Consider the following 12,488-nt stretch of genomic DNA (forward strand, 5'->3'; position numbering starts at 1 on the left):
CATTAAAGAAAACAGTACTTGTCATAGATTATTCACTCTGAGTCATTTTATCGTAAAAGAGACTTACCATCCTGCCTCTCTCACTACATCTTTACTGGCCAGTGTACTAATGTTTAAAGAAATGCCAAGAAAACTCTTTCCTAATCAATTTTGTGGCAGAGGAAGGAAAGGATCCTACAGTGCAGGAGGATGGGACTAAAAGTAAACTAAATGTTAAGTTCAGTTTTCGAGGAGACCTACATATGGTCAGGATTTATGTTTGCTTTGGTCTGACAAGACAGGCTGGCACCGGTGTTTTCTACGCTTTCCTGTTGCTACTGCAGGGTGCATCTGGAGGAGCACTAAGAGCAGGCCATGGGCAACGTGTCCCTGCTCTGCATCACTCCAAGGGGAAACTGAGGACTGGGAAGCCCTGGAGAGCTGTCAGAGGCACGCGGACAGAGCTGCCACTCCAGGTATTTGCTCCCATTTCAAGTCCCACCTTCCTCCCTCTCTATTCTTGACCTGCTTAGTGGGCTGGTGCAGAGAGGGAGGAGGAAAGAGTAGATCCAGGGTTTTATTTCATTGCCAGGCACTCCGAAAGGGTAGGAAAAGACAGAAGTGTGTGTGTATAAAGTCCAGTGGTGCTTACACAGGCACTACAAGGCTGGGGCAGTACTTCTGTGTTTAACACTTGCCCCCTTCCCTCTCCCTCTCCCCACCAGCACGTTCACTGAAAGACCTGGCAGATACTGTCCCATCAGTACTTAACATTAGGACTACTGGAAACGCCTGAAGTAATCCTGAGGGTATGCGAAAACCTTGGTCTGGTGATATTGCTGTGCGCCTCTAAAACTGGTCTCAAAGGCACATATTACTGTGCCGCTACGGGGTCTGAGTGGGAGTTCAAGGAGCATGCTGAGGTGGGATAGCAGAGCAAAGAAGTAACTTAGCCCTTTTGTAGCTCTCCCTGTTCTTTGCTCACGGTGTTTGCTCAGGAACATGACAGCAGTGGGCTTGAGCTCCTGGTAAGCAGAGTGTTAGAAAACGTGTTCAGGGCTAGGCATGGTGCAAGTTCTTTACTTTAGAAGAAAGGGAAAAGGCAAACACATCTGGAGCTGATGCTTCTCTCGCTTGCAGACCCCACCAGGAAACAAATCCACTGATGTGAGTGGGATTATATTGGTGCAAAGCTACTATTTTGTGGACCCTTGGTGGCAACTGAAGGGTTGGTGGTCCTAATTATCCCCCTGTACCCACAGAGAACAGTGGTGTAAGGACAGAAGCAGTTCTGTCTGCACATTCCTTATCAAAGGAAAGCTACTTAGATCGTGCTGGTGCCTTGTCACCAGCTGTGGGCCACTGTCCTGAAGTGGGGAGCCAAGAAGAGTACCCTGGAATGATGTAGGTGCCCTGGCCCCATCAGGGATGGGCCTGGTCCAGTGCTAAGGAAGGAAACAATGTTTTTTGCCACATGTCTGATCTACTGTTCTGGTTATTCTGTACCTAAGATCCCTTAGCAAGAAAACCCTCGATTCATGGATGTGGGCTAACTATTTGTATCCAGTCATTTTTTTCACTCAAACCGATGGTAATTTGGCCATTTTTATCCATAGAAGCAGGGTCATACCTTTTGTATTCCATGTCAGTTGAAATAAAAATTATGTGGGACTATATATCTGGCAGAGCTTAAAGCAATAAAAAAGAATTACTGACAATCTAGCAATCTAGTAGACAAACAATCATCTGAAATTTGTTTTAGGGAAACAAGACAATTTCCCTCTTCACTATTAACTGTACTGTGCTGGTTCCCACTAGGTCTGCTTAGGGGACTGTTCATCTTGCTCATTTAACTGAATTTTGTATAAAATTAGGGTACTTTATACAGTACTTCTGCAGAATGAAGAGGACACTCAGCTAGATAAAAACTGTTACATAAAAGCCCAGCAATCATAAGACTTGGCCGCTTCCTATTCCATTCCAGTGTTTGTGGAAATCACTTATTCCAGATTACCAACATACTGATTCAGCTCTAGTACCCCAGGGGGGGAAGCTGGAAAGCCATAGCTATCTGTTAGCTATTTCACACTAGGTAGCACAAGAAATGCCATTTTTTCTGCAGATGTGTGTGATTCTGCCTCTTCCTTCTTCATCTGAAATGCAACATCCCTTACCCTTTTTCTCTTGGTACCAAGCACAGACCCAAAGCTGGTGGTTGTTTTACTTGTGATCAGTCACAAGGAAGAACCTGGGACACACTGTGGCCAGAATATCAAGTTGGGTGTCCTTCACTGCTCCTGGTTGTTTGCAATGCAAATGGGAGGCTTTGTCTCACATAGTGCCATATCCATGGTAACCAAATGAAGACAAGTTTGCATTACTTCCTTAGTAAAGTGTAATCCTTCCCCTGGTATATGTGCCAAAGAGGCATACGGAGTTAAAGGGACAGCAATATATTTCTTGGAAATAGAAGCAACCAAAACAACTTCTGGCTTTTTTTTTCTTTTTTTTTTTTTCCTGTTTCAGTTATCACTGCCCTCACTCCTCCACCCTCTCTTTCCCATCCTGTATTTTTCTAGCATTCCCATTGTTAAAAACTAGAGTAGTCCTGATTTCTGCTTTCGCTTTGCCCAGAGGCTAAGCAAACAATCCTTTCTCCAAACTGTCAACTTACTTAAACACCACTTCTTGGCAAACAGCTTTTTCTTGCCCTTCCTGGTATCTTTGAAAAAAAAAAAAAAAATGGGGGCAGAAAGCCAAGCCAAGAATACCAGTCTTGTCCTCCAGTTTTTCAGGCTTTGGGTCTGTGGCAGAGCAGAGGCGCAGATGCACCAGCCTGCAACTATTCCATTATATTAACAGCTGGATCAAGCCATACAGGTTGGAACTTATCATTTCTTTTCATTGTAATCATTAAAAATTTTAGAAAGACTTTTTTTTGCTCTTCTGATCTGTAAGATATAATATGAGAAATAATAATCTGTTTTTAATATTATTTCTGGTCTTAATTCCAGCTAAAAGGTCTTAATTCCAGATTTAAAGAGCTTTGATTTTTTCATAGCTTCATAGACTGTCTCTTTTGACCAACCAGGGGATGTCTTTTAGCAAAGAGACCAGGCTTAAACTGAGCGTGCCTCAAAATTGTTGCTGTCATTACTGTTTTCACCATTTTTGTTTTGTTTCCTTGCTTGTGACAACCTGTGCACTGAATTTATGCACTCTCTCTTATGTGTCTGGGAGGCTTAAAATACAACTCTTTCTCTTCCTCTTCAGCACAGTCTTATGCTGTTTCAAATGGAAACATCTTTAGCTATTGTTATTTATCATTATCTGTTATGTTTCTTCTCAATTAAGAGTGAGCTCACATTGTGATTAAAATGCAGCACAATGATAGCATCAGCTTCCAATTCGCTTATTCACACCGATTGTCTCAACCAGCCCTAGGACTTCTACTTTGAAAAGAGCAGAACAAGTTGATACTGTGGCCTCTGAGCAGGAATTTTACCAAAGGCTTCACACAGACAGAAACCTACCCAAATTTATATTTACCAACATATGAGAAGGCTTGAAGTGTTATTAGGAGCTTTCACTACCTGGTGCACTTCCAGAAAAGCTTCATTCCCTGGAGTCACTTCACTTGTGAGTTTTCACATGGATGTTCCAGGGGTGCTTTGAATATCAAACCGAGTGTCCTTCATTTCTTTCAATGTAAATGGCAGGTATGCTGAAGAGACAAAATAAATTAGTATCTTCCTACAGTAGCTAGGATTTCAGTGTGCTTGGCCACTCACAGGTTGATGGGCAGGGAAAGGGGACTTCAACCTCATTTAGCTGCCCAAAGTCAGGGACTAAAGTTGAAGGCTGAAAAGGTTTTTGTCGTCTCCTTTTGCTTCTAGTAAGACAGAGAGAAAATAAGAGTCCCCAGTCTTCAAGCAGTGGTTTGTCCCAGTAAATGGCAAATGAAAAGAGTAAATACTACACACCAGAAATTTTGATTTTTCCTGCTTGAGGGCACTGTGCTAGGTGCATCTTTCTTCTTGTTTACTGGAACAGAGATGGGTAGGTAGATATCATGCTCTTTCTCCCTGATGGATCTGCCACAAAAAGCCAGAAGGCCAAACACAATTGTCACATAAATGACTCCACAGTAATAGTATGAAGAATCTTCTTTGCTGTTTTTCTTGCATTTTTTTCTTTTTTTAATGGTTACCTAAATGCAGCAATTGATTCAGAAACTATATGTATATGAGTTCATAGAGTTGATAATAGAAAAACTTCTTATTCTAGCTATGGGATGTGCAAAAAGCATTTTTTTTTCTCCATTCTGTATTGCAAAAGCATACTTAGCGTTCTGCTGTCATGTTGAAACAGCCCTGCCACCATAAATATGCTCAAATATTTTTCTCTATGGAAATGGAATGTCTTGGGAATTTAACAGACTTCTTAAGTCAAGGTATCTGAGATTTGCTGCTACCTCCTAGTTCATATCTGTGTAACTACAAGTTTAGTTGCATATTTCTCAATATTAAAGTTAACTGTACGCTGTCTACTCAAGTATTGGTGCACCTGGATATGGAGATGTTTGCATTCATAAACGTCTAAAGAAAGTGGATAAATATTAACCAAGTGTGATTGAGTAATCACTTGACAAATGGAAAGGGAAGAGTAATATTAACAGTGCTATCCAGTAGGTATCATACAGTGTGAGGAATATGGTGTGAAGCTGATGAAGTTCAAGATCCTGTTTCAGTGAAACAAACACACTTTACTGTAGTTGGTGGCAAGGAGAATGGTTCTGTTAAATGCTGGCAACTGAAGTGAGACAAATCTGTCTGGGAACCTGCCATAAACTGTTTATGTGTTTTTCAGTTTTTAGGAACTTTTCATTTCTTGTGTTCTGTAGTAAAGATCTGGTATATATTTCTCGAGGATGCACAGTCCTCAGTTTCTACCTTGAAATCTCCTTGGAGGGGAGGGGAAGAGGGAAAAAAAAAAAAAAAGATATTTCCAAGATGTTCTCAGTGTGTTATCAAATGAACAAAACACACAGAACATGGAAACCAGCCAGTCATTCATTCCATCAACAGATTTGCAGAGCTAAATTTGCTACTGGAGAGCAGTTAGAAATTAAAACACACAGATGATGAGTGGTGCTGGCACCCAAACTGTGATCAAGAGGACACTCTTGTCTGAAAAGATGTACCCTATCAGATTAATCATTATGTGTTAATTAATTTGAAATCAAAAGGATGTCTTCTGCTGTCTATGCACAGGAAATTAATGGTGATAACACTAATTAAATGTAATGGAAGCTACCTCTGTACTTCCCACATCTGGGGCCAAACTCTTTATTGCCCTTCATGTTGTGTCATTTACAGTTCAGTCCCATTGTAGCATCCTACCCTCACTGTGCCCTGCTGTAAATGGCTGTGCAAGTCATCAGACAATGAAGAATCAGGCCAGTGGATTACTCAGCCGGGAAATGAGCTAATTTCAATCAGGCCAGCTCTAAACTTTGACTTCTAACCCTAAGAAGGTGTATGTCACTGCATCTCCTCCACTGTGAGTCATCCTAACATGAAAAAATGGTCCTTCTACCTCGCTCTCCCCTTTACTCCCCAAAAACACTACTGTCCTTTCTTTGACCTCCTTCTGCTGCACAGGCATTTCTCCTGGCAACTTCTCTGACAGATGGGAGCTCCATTTCCTTGCATTTTTTTTCTTTGACCAAATGCAGCGACAGATATTTTGTCACCGTTCTTCTGTAACTACAATGCTCTGGAAGGACTTTGAGAGGCCACAGCAAGTAGACGAGACTCTGGACTCCCTCTGCCAAAGGACTCGGAAACACAGTTCATGCTGTATATCCCATCCTCTGCACAAAGGAGACTGCTGGTCTGTTCTTCCAGTCTTTTACTCATGGCTTTTTATTAGTCTCAAGGTCTCCTAAAAGGTAATAATAGAAAAGAAATCAGTGGGGGTACCAAACCAATGTCAAATTACTAACTACAACTAAAAATCTAAGTGATTTCAAAGAATTTGAGTAGCCTGGTTTATTTGTCCCAAGAACATTCACAAAAGGGACAGGAAAGTGATTTTTTTCCCACCCCAATCATTGGTAATTGGCTTTGTAAAATCTTTTGTCTCTGGTGTTGCATCTGGGCTGTTGTATGTGACTACGGCAGACCTAGACATTGCTCCTTCGGTTCTTAAAGCCAGGAGAGTCATAAAACCACTTCTCTTAGCAGCAGTTCACCTTGGTAGACGGACTTTTTGCTCAGGAAGTGGTGGCAGTGTCCCAGGTGATGCAGATCAAGCGTCTCAGCAAAGCTAAGTGGAGGCATCTCTTCAGTGGCTGCTGAACTGTGCCTTCCTTGAACCAATGGTCTCTGGGTCAGACAAAAAGCCTCCCAAATTCACTAAATAAAACAGCATTTAGTAGGTGTTCCCTTTCAACTTCATGTCCACTGATACTGGACTACTTAAAAGCTGCTCTTGTGGGGCTTAATCCATTTTTCTCTCTGAATGTCTTTTACAAAGCCTGGTTTCTAACTCTCATCGTATGCATCCCCTTCTCCCCACCCCTTCTCACCATTTCAGGAACAACCCCACCTTGATGTGATTATTAATTGCATTGACGGCTGTGAGAACATTGCCTTACTGGTTTGCTGGAGCAGTTTTCACAGTCTAAGGGGTAGCAGCTCAACAGCTATGTCAGTGGCATCATATCAAGCTCACTTTTGATTGCAAACACATCTGAGCATGTGGGAAAAGGTTAATTTCTGAAAGATATGGGAATTGATAGGGAACAAGATGCCCCAGTACTAGTCATAGACGAGAAATTTAAAATTTCTGTTGCAGTGGTACTGAAAAGAAGAGCAAGAGCACATTACTACACTGATCAGGGTACAAGGTCATGCTGGCCAAAAGTCTTACAATTCAAACAGATACCATTGGAAAGAGGCAGTATTATTATATTTGCAATGCACACAGGAAATGGAGGTGGAAAAGAAAGAGGAGAGTTGCCCATTCAAGAAGGAACTCATGTTTCCAGAGTACCAGCCCAGGGATTTAGCCTCAAAAAATAGCATCCCACCATATGATCAACAGTAGAACTCTCTATTGACTGATAGGCTCTAAAACCATTGGTGATGCTTCATGATAAGTAAGGCCAGGGGATCTTTTACTTTAGTTTTCAGACTTGCTTTGTGAGATGGCCAATGGATCGTCCATAGCTTTGAGATGGACAAGGGAGGGATTCTGTTGTGCAGCAGAGCATCACGGACTTACCTAGATGAAGACTCTCCACTGTTAAAAGTGGTAGACCACCCTTTTTGTATGTCACTGCTTGGTAAGACTGAAAAACAGGATTCTGGAGATTCTCAGCATCCTGTGGTGACTGAGGACAATGTCAAGGGTTTTCTTCTGTACTAGTGTGCTTGTAATAGTGACAAGCATTCATATTTTGCTCTTAGTCAAAACTCGATCTTCCTTTTTATTCTCAACATTTTGTCCTTGCCCACAGAGGTTCTGGTGGAATCTGTGCGCCTGTTTGTATTTCCTATTGAAATGTTAAATATGCACAAATCTATTGTTTCCCCAAGCCAGTTTGTAAGTACCAGATAGTTAAGTTGATACTCAGTGTAACACTAGTGGTTGCAGTTTGCCTTCTTTCTCTTCATTGGATGGGGAAAAATCAATGTGTTGCAAAATCCGATTTTGTTTTCATCAAAACTTCACCTTTGTTCTAATGTTCTCGCTTCTACCTGGGTGAACGTGCCACTTGTCAGGGTATGTCACCTAACACCTGGGATCATCTCACTAGCCATCTCAGAGCTCTGTGTTTAGTCCAAGGCTAGGCTGCTTCTTCTGTCAGTGGAGAAAAGGACCTCCAAACAGCTCCTTGTCTCTTCCTCCTAATGCAGGTGAACAGCCGTGGAGGTGCCTTACTCTTTACATTGACCATAAAGGGAACCTACAAGGTTGGTTTGGAGAAAACATGCTGGCTTACTGAGAGATCTTAACCTTCAGTGCACCGGTAATGAGCTTTCAGGGTTACAGCTAGGCAGAGACTGACAGTCTCAAAACAACTTGGTTGCTTTGTAGTTTAACAAAAGACAGAGTAACCTTGCAAATCCATATATACTGTACTCTACATGTCAAAATTAGGTCTCTAAGGATTTGAGTGTAAAGACTTCTGATTGCTGCAGACCTTCCATGCTTTTTCACTGTGTTGATGAGAGTTGCATCATTGAGTCCAGGAGCTGATAGTGCAACAAAACTGCCTCCTGCTTTACCTGACTGAGCCATGTTGCAGATCAGAACTTTCCTCCTTCCTCTGTCATGGAGAGCAAGGCTACTCCTTAAACTGATGGTCTCAGTGCCTTTGGTTGAACCTGCAGGGAAAGAAGCCTGCCCGTAGCATTTTTCAGCAATGAGTTAAATACTACTGAGCCATCTTTGCTTATCTTCAGGTTGAAAAACTGAATGGAAAGGCAGGAGAGCTGGAATCTGTTCCTGGCTCTGCTGGAGGCTTCCTGCATACTTGGTAAAAAGGAAGAGGTAATCCCCCCTCACACAAGAGTGCACCATCTCCCCCATTTCAAGCTACGCAGGAACTGTGCATCAGGATGCATTCATGCAGAATCAGAAAAGCTAGTTCGCTATTTTCCTTAGGACTGTTAGATACTTCCAAAATATGGATGATTGGCAGATAACAGAGACAAATGAATAATTCAGGATTTTATTTTGCTTTCCAAATTTTGTTTAAAAAAGCCCTCAAATATTGCTAAAGAAAATTACTAGACCCTTCTCCCAATATTTCTCATGCATTCTAGGACTCACCAAAAATGAACCTGCACAATAGAGTGGTTAATTGTTATAAACTGAGCTGGCAATACTTTACCTAAGAGCTCTACTTTTAGTTTTAGAAGACTCTATAGAAGAAAATATTCATTACTGGTTCAATTCTTGTGTTTTGTAAGTTTGGGCCACATTATTACTTAATTATTTGTTGCCCAATTTCTCCAATAGGAAATATGTCTGCAATATTGAAGTTTCCGGTAGGAAAATTGTGATCCCTGAAAAGTCAGAACAAAACATTCTGCTTTGACTGATTTCAACCAAAGAATGAGCTTTTCGTTTTGTTGAACTACATCAAAATGCTCTTTCACACCTATTCAGTCTGAAATGATGTCTTGCTTATGACCCAGTGCCTCATGACAAATGTATCTCAGTGCTCTGTTCATTTCCAGGGTATTCTTTGAAGGATAGCATTTCCCATCATGTGTCTGGATAGCTTTCTGATCAAGCTGTCTGCTACATCATGGGAATTTCACAATGCTCTGTGCCCCAAGGGATATGTAGCCTGCCACACGAGCATGATTTATGGCGCAAACTGTGGTTACGCATACCTACAACTCTGTGAGGCAATGTGCTACTATAGGGAAATATAGTTTAACCTTGAATTTACTTAAACTTGGATGTATTTTTTTCACCAAAATTCTGATTTTTTTAACTTTGTCCTTCTTCAGGATAAACATAAAGTCTGAAAGACTGGTATTTCCCATGAACTTTTCAGTATGACTTCATGCATTCACTGCTTAAGCAAATGCAGCTGAAATGTACTTGGTTAGAGGCAGGGTTGTGCCAGAGAAGAAAAAAAAAAAAAAGCACAGCCTTAGGAATGATGTTTGGAAGTATGGTAAGGAGAAAAAAAATAGTAATAATCTTATGTAACAGTCATAGCAGCATTTTCCAGTAGCAGGGTAAGGCCAAGCCAGCCAAACTCATGCATTGCAGGGCTGGCTATTATTACTGATGTCATTAATAATTACCATGTCACCATGCAGACACAGATCAACCGAGGGCTATCATACAGTTGCCTCTTACATGATGCACTGAAAAGGCTTTTGCTTCTATTCTTCTCACTCCTGCCCTGGATAAGCTGATTTGATTAGATTTTTAGTAAAATTTAGTTCAGAAGTGACAGATTTTTTTTCATGCAGAATGCTAAGATTTCATGGTCTTTGCCTTCAGCATAAACTCAAGATCTGAATCCCAACACTTAACAGAGGCCGATGTGTGTTGAGGGGAAAACAGGTGATGTTCACAGGCAGGAAAGAAGATGAGACTATGGTTCTGTTTTTCTACCAGCCATGCCACTCAGCTCATCCATGCCCTTTGTGCCCTGTGATGTGCCTGCCCATTGGACTGCCTCCCTGACCTTGTCCCTTCTCAGGAAAGCAGCTGTTCTTTTGAGGGATTTAATTTCTTTGTCTTTTTTTAATGGTTTTTATCTTACAGTCTATCTACAAGTGGGGATCAGCTGCAAGGCCAAGAGCAGGCAGGTAAGATAGAACATCATTCATCATTTCTAATAAGGACTGCTTAACTATAAAATATCAAGAACCACAGACCTCTGGGGGGGGAGCTATTGGGAAAATGTGATATTTTTCCTCCATTTGGAGTCATAATGAGAAGATTCGCTCATGAGGTCTTCAACAGAAAAGTCTTAGGCTCACCTTCTCCATTGGCATGATTTGATTTTCTTCTACTGAAGGAGTGGAGGTTTCTAGGACAGGTTTGCATAGTGGTCTGGAAATTATAGTACAAGAGTTTCAGGTGACTGACATTCTGCCTGACCAGAATGCAGAACTTCTCCCTTGTTCTCACCTACTTTCCTGATCTGCTGAATATAGTGAATTCAGAGACTTTTTTTTTTTAGGAAAGGAACCAGAAGCCCAAATCACCTCACAGCTCCTTATATATTCCTGAAAATGTCCACATATTTGGAAGCCCAAAATATTACTTATCATTGTTTCCATATCTACATTTTTTGTTTATTGGGTTCACAAGTAGAAGGTGCAGTTCAACAATATGTGATTTAATCTTGTCTCCTGTTAATCAGAGATTACTGAGGCTAAAATGCCTCAAGTATCAGAGGCCACATTTTGCTTAGCAAAATATATTATTCATAAGCAAAGATATACTTAGATGTGCAGTAAACAGAGCACCAATTAGCACCACAGTTGGTTTACAAAGAATTTTTTGTTTGTTTGTTTGTTTTCATAAGGTTTTCTGACAGATTTCTAAAGGGCATTATTTCCCCCAAAGTATCTTCCAGTTTCGTAATGAGATTCAGTGTTTCTTGTGTCAGGAACAAAACACTTACACAGATCAGGAAATGTAAATACTGTACCCTCCCCATTACTATTTCTGTGACCTCTTAAATATGGAGAAAATAAACTAGTATTTCAAAATGTCAAGCTCTCTAATGAGGAACTTCTCATGAGAGTCTTCTCATTAGAGAAAGAAGTCGAGACTCTAACCATGAGTGAAATGGCTGGTGTTGCACTACCTGGAGGTGCAAAGTTTGTCCAACTCGCGAGGTGGACACGGGCTCCTGAGCAGTTTACTACCACTTAACAGGTTGGATGGCTTAGCCTTGGTAGCAGTGCGTTGGCATGTTCTTGACCCACAGCAATACAGGACAATTCAACTTACTTTAGCCTACAACAAAAGTAGTTAAGATGTCACACCCTGTGTTTGCCTGGTTTGAGAGGACAGCCACACCAGCTACTGCCTCTTACCCAACTTGCAGTAACCTATCAAGTTCTGCCCATTTTCTTTTTGGTGACCTGCTACTTCTACACCTCCTATAAACACCAGGTTTCTCATCATTAAATTATTTACTTAATGCCCTGGCCAGTGTTTCACAGTGCTAGGTTTTTAGTTTGGCAACACTTGTGTTCATTCAATCCTGACAATATGAGATATTGAGGAAATCACAGCAGCAGCCAGTTTGTGGTATAATGTTCTGTTACGGAGAGGAGTGCCTACGTGCTGCTAGGGAAAAATTGTATTAACTCTCACTTTCAGATCTTATTTTTTACATTCTTGAGCATTTTTATAGTGAATCTACAGCTTCTGTTGGCACATGAGTAGGAAATGGTATACAACAAGTAGCTGATTCTTATTCAAATTATGCTCAGTTTGCTGCTAGAAAGTCTGGTTTATGTTACCACAGCAAATTACAGGATGTCAGTAACCTTTATGTTCTCAATTTGGATGGATACCCTTGCACTGAGCAAGCCAGAAGGAACTTATGTTAGAATTTACAAGCGGAAGAATAATCCAGTAGAGAATGTGAAAGGATGTTTTCTCCTTCTTTATTGACACAATTTTGTTAAATAGAAAAGAAAACTTTAAAAGCTAGGCAAATATTCATCTTGTGGAATGCAGAAGAATATCTACTTCGGCTCCTAGGCAAATGCTACCCCAGCTTTCAGAGGATCAACAAGTGTGTTACTTCAGTGTCAGGAGGGGAAGTGACAACTATAGGCACTGTGTATTTGCATCTGATTTATTCCCATTTCATCATCATGAAATGGTGAAATATATACCTTACAGCTCATAGGTATAGAACACTTGGAGTCCAGTAAACAATATGTTATCAGTTCTTGGACAAACATTTTCTCCTCCAGAAACTCTTTCAAGTATCCCGCAAC

The 12,488-nt window shown here is 41.0% G+C and overlaps 1 protein-coding gene across 1 annotated transcript in view; it reads left to right on the forward strand.

Moving 5' to 3' along the window:
• Nucleotides 1-331: 331 nt before the first annotated feature.
• ITPRID1 (ITPR interacting domain containing 1) overlaps nt 332-12,488 on the forward strand; it is a gene marked incomplete at its 3' end in the record, with an annotated part of 46,574 nt that continues 34,417 nt past the window's right edge. The window contains exon 1 of the mRNA XM_082304350.1: nt 332-455. The remainder of the gene's footprint in view (nt 456-12,488) is intronic.

This window comes from Platalea leucorodia (assembly GCF_965183815.1).
Source record: "Platalea leucorodia genome assembly, chromosome: 1".
NCBI classification, from domain to species: domain Eukaryota; kingdom Metazoa; phylum Chordata; class Aves; order Pelecaniformes; family Threskiornithidae; genus Platalea; species Platalea leucorodia.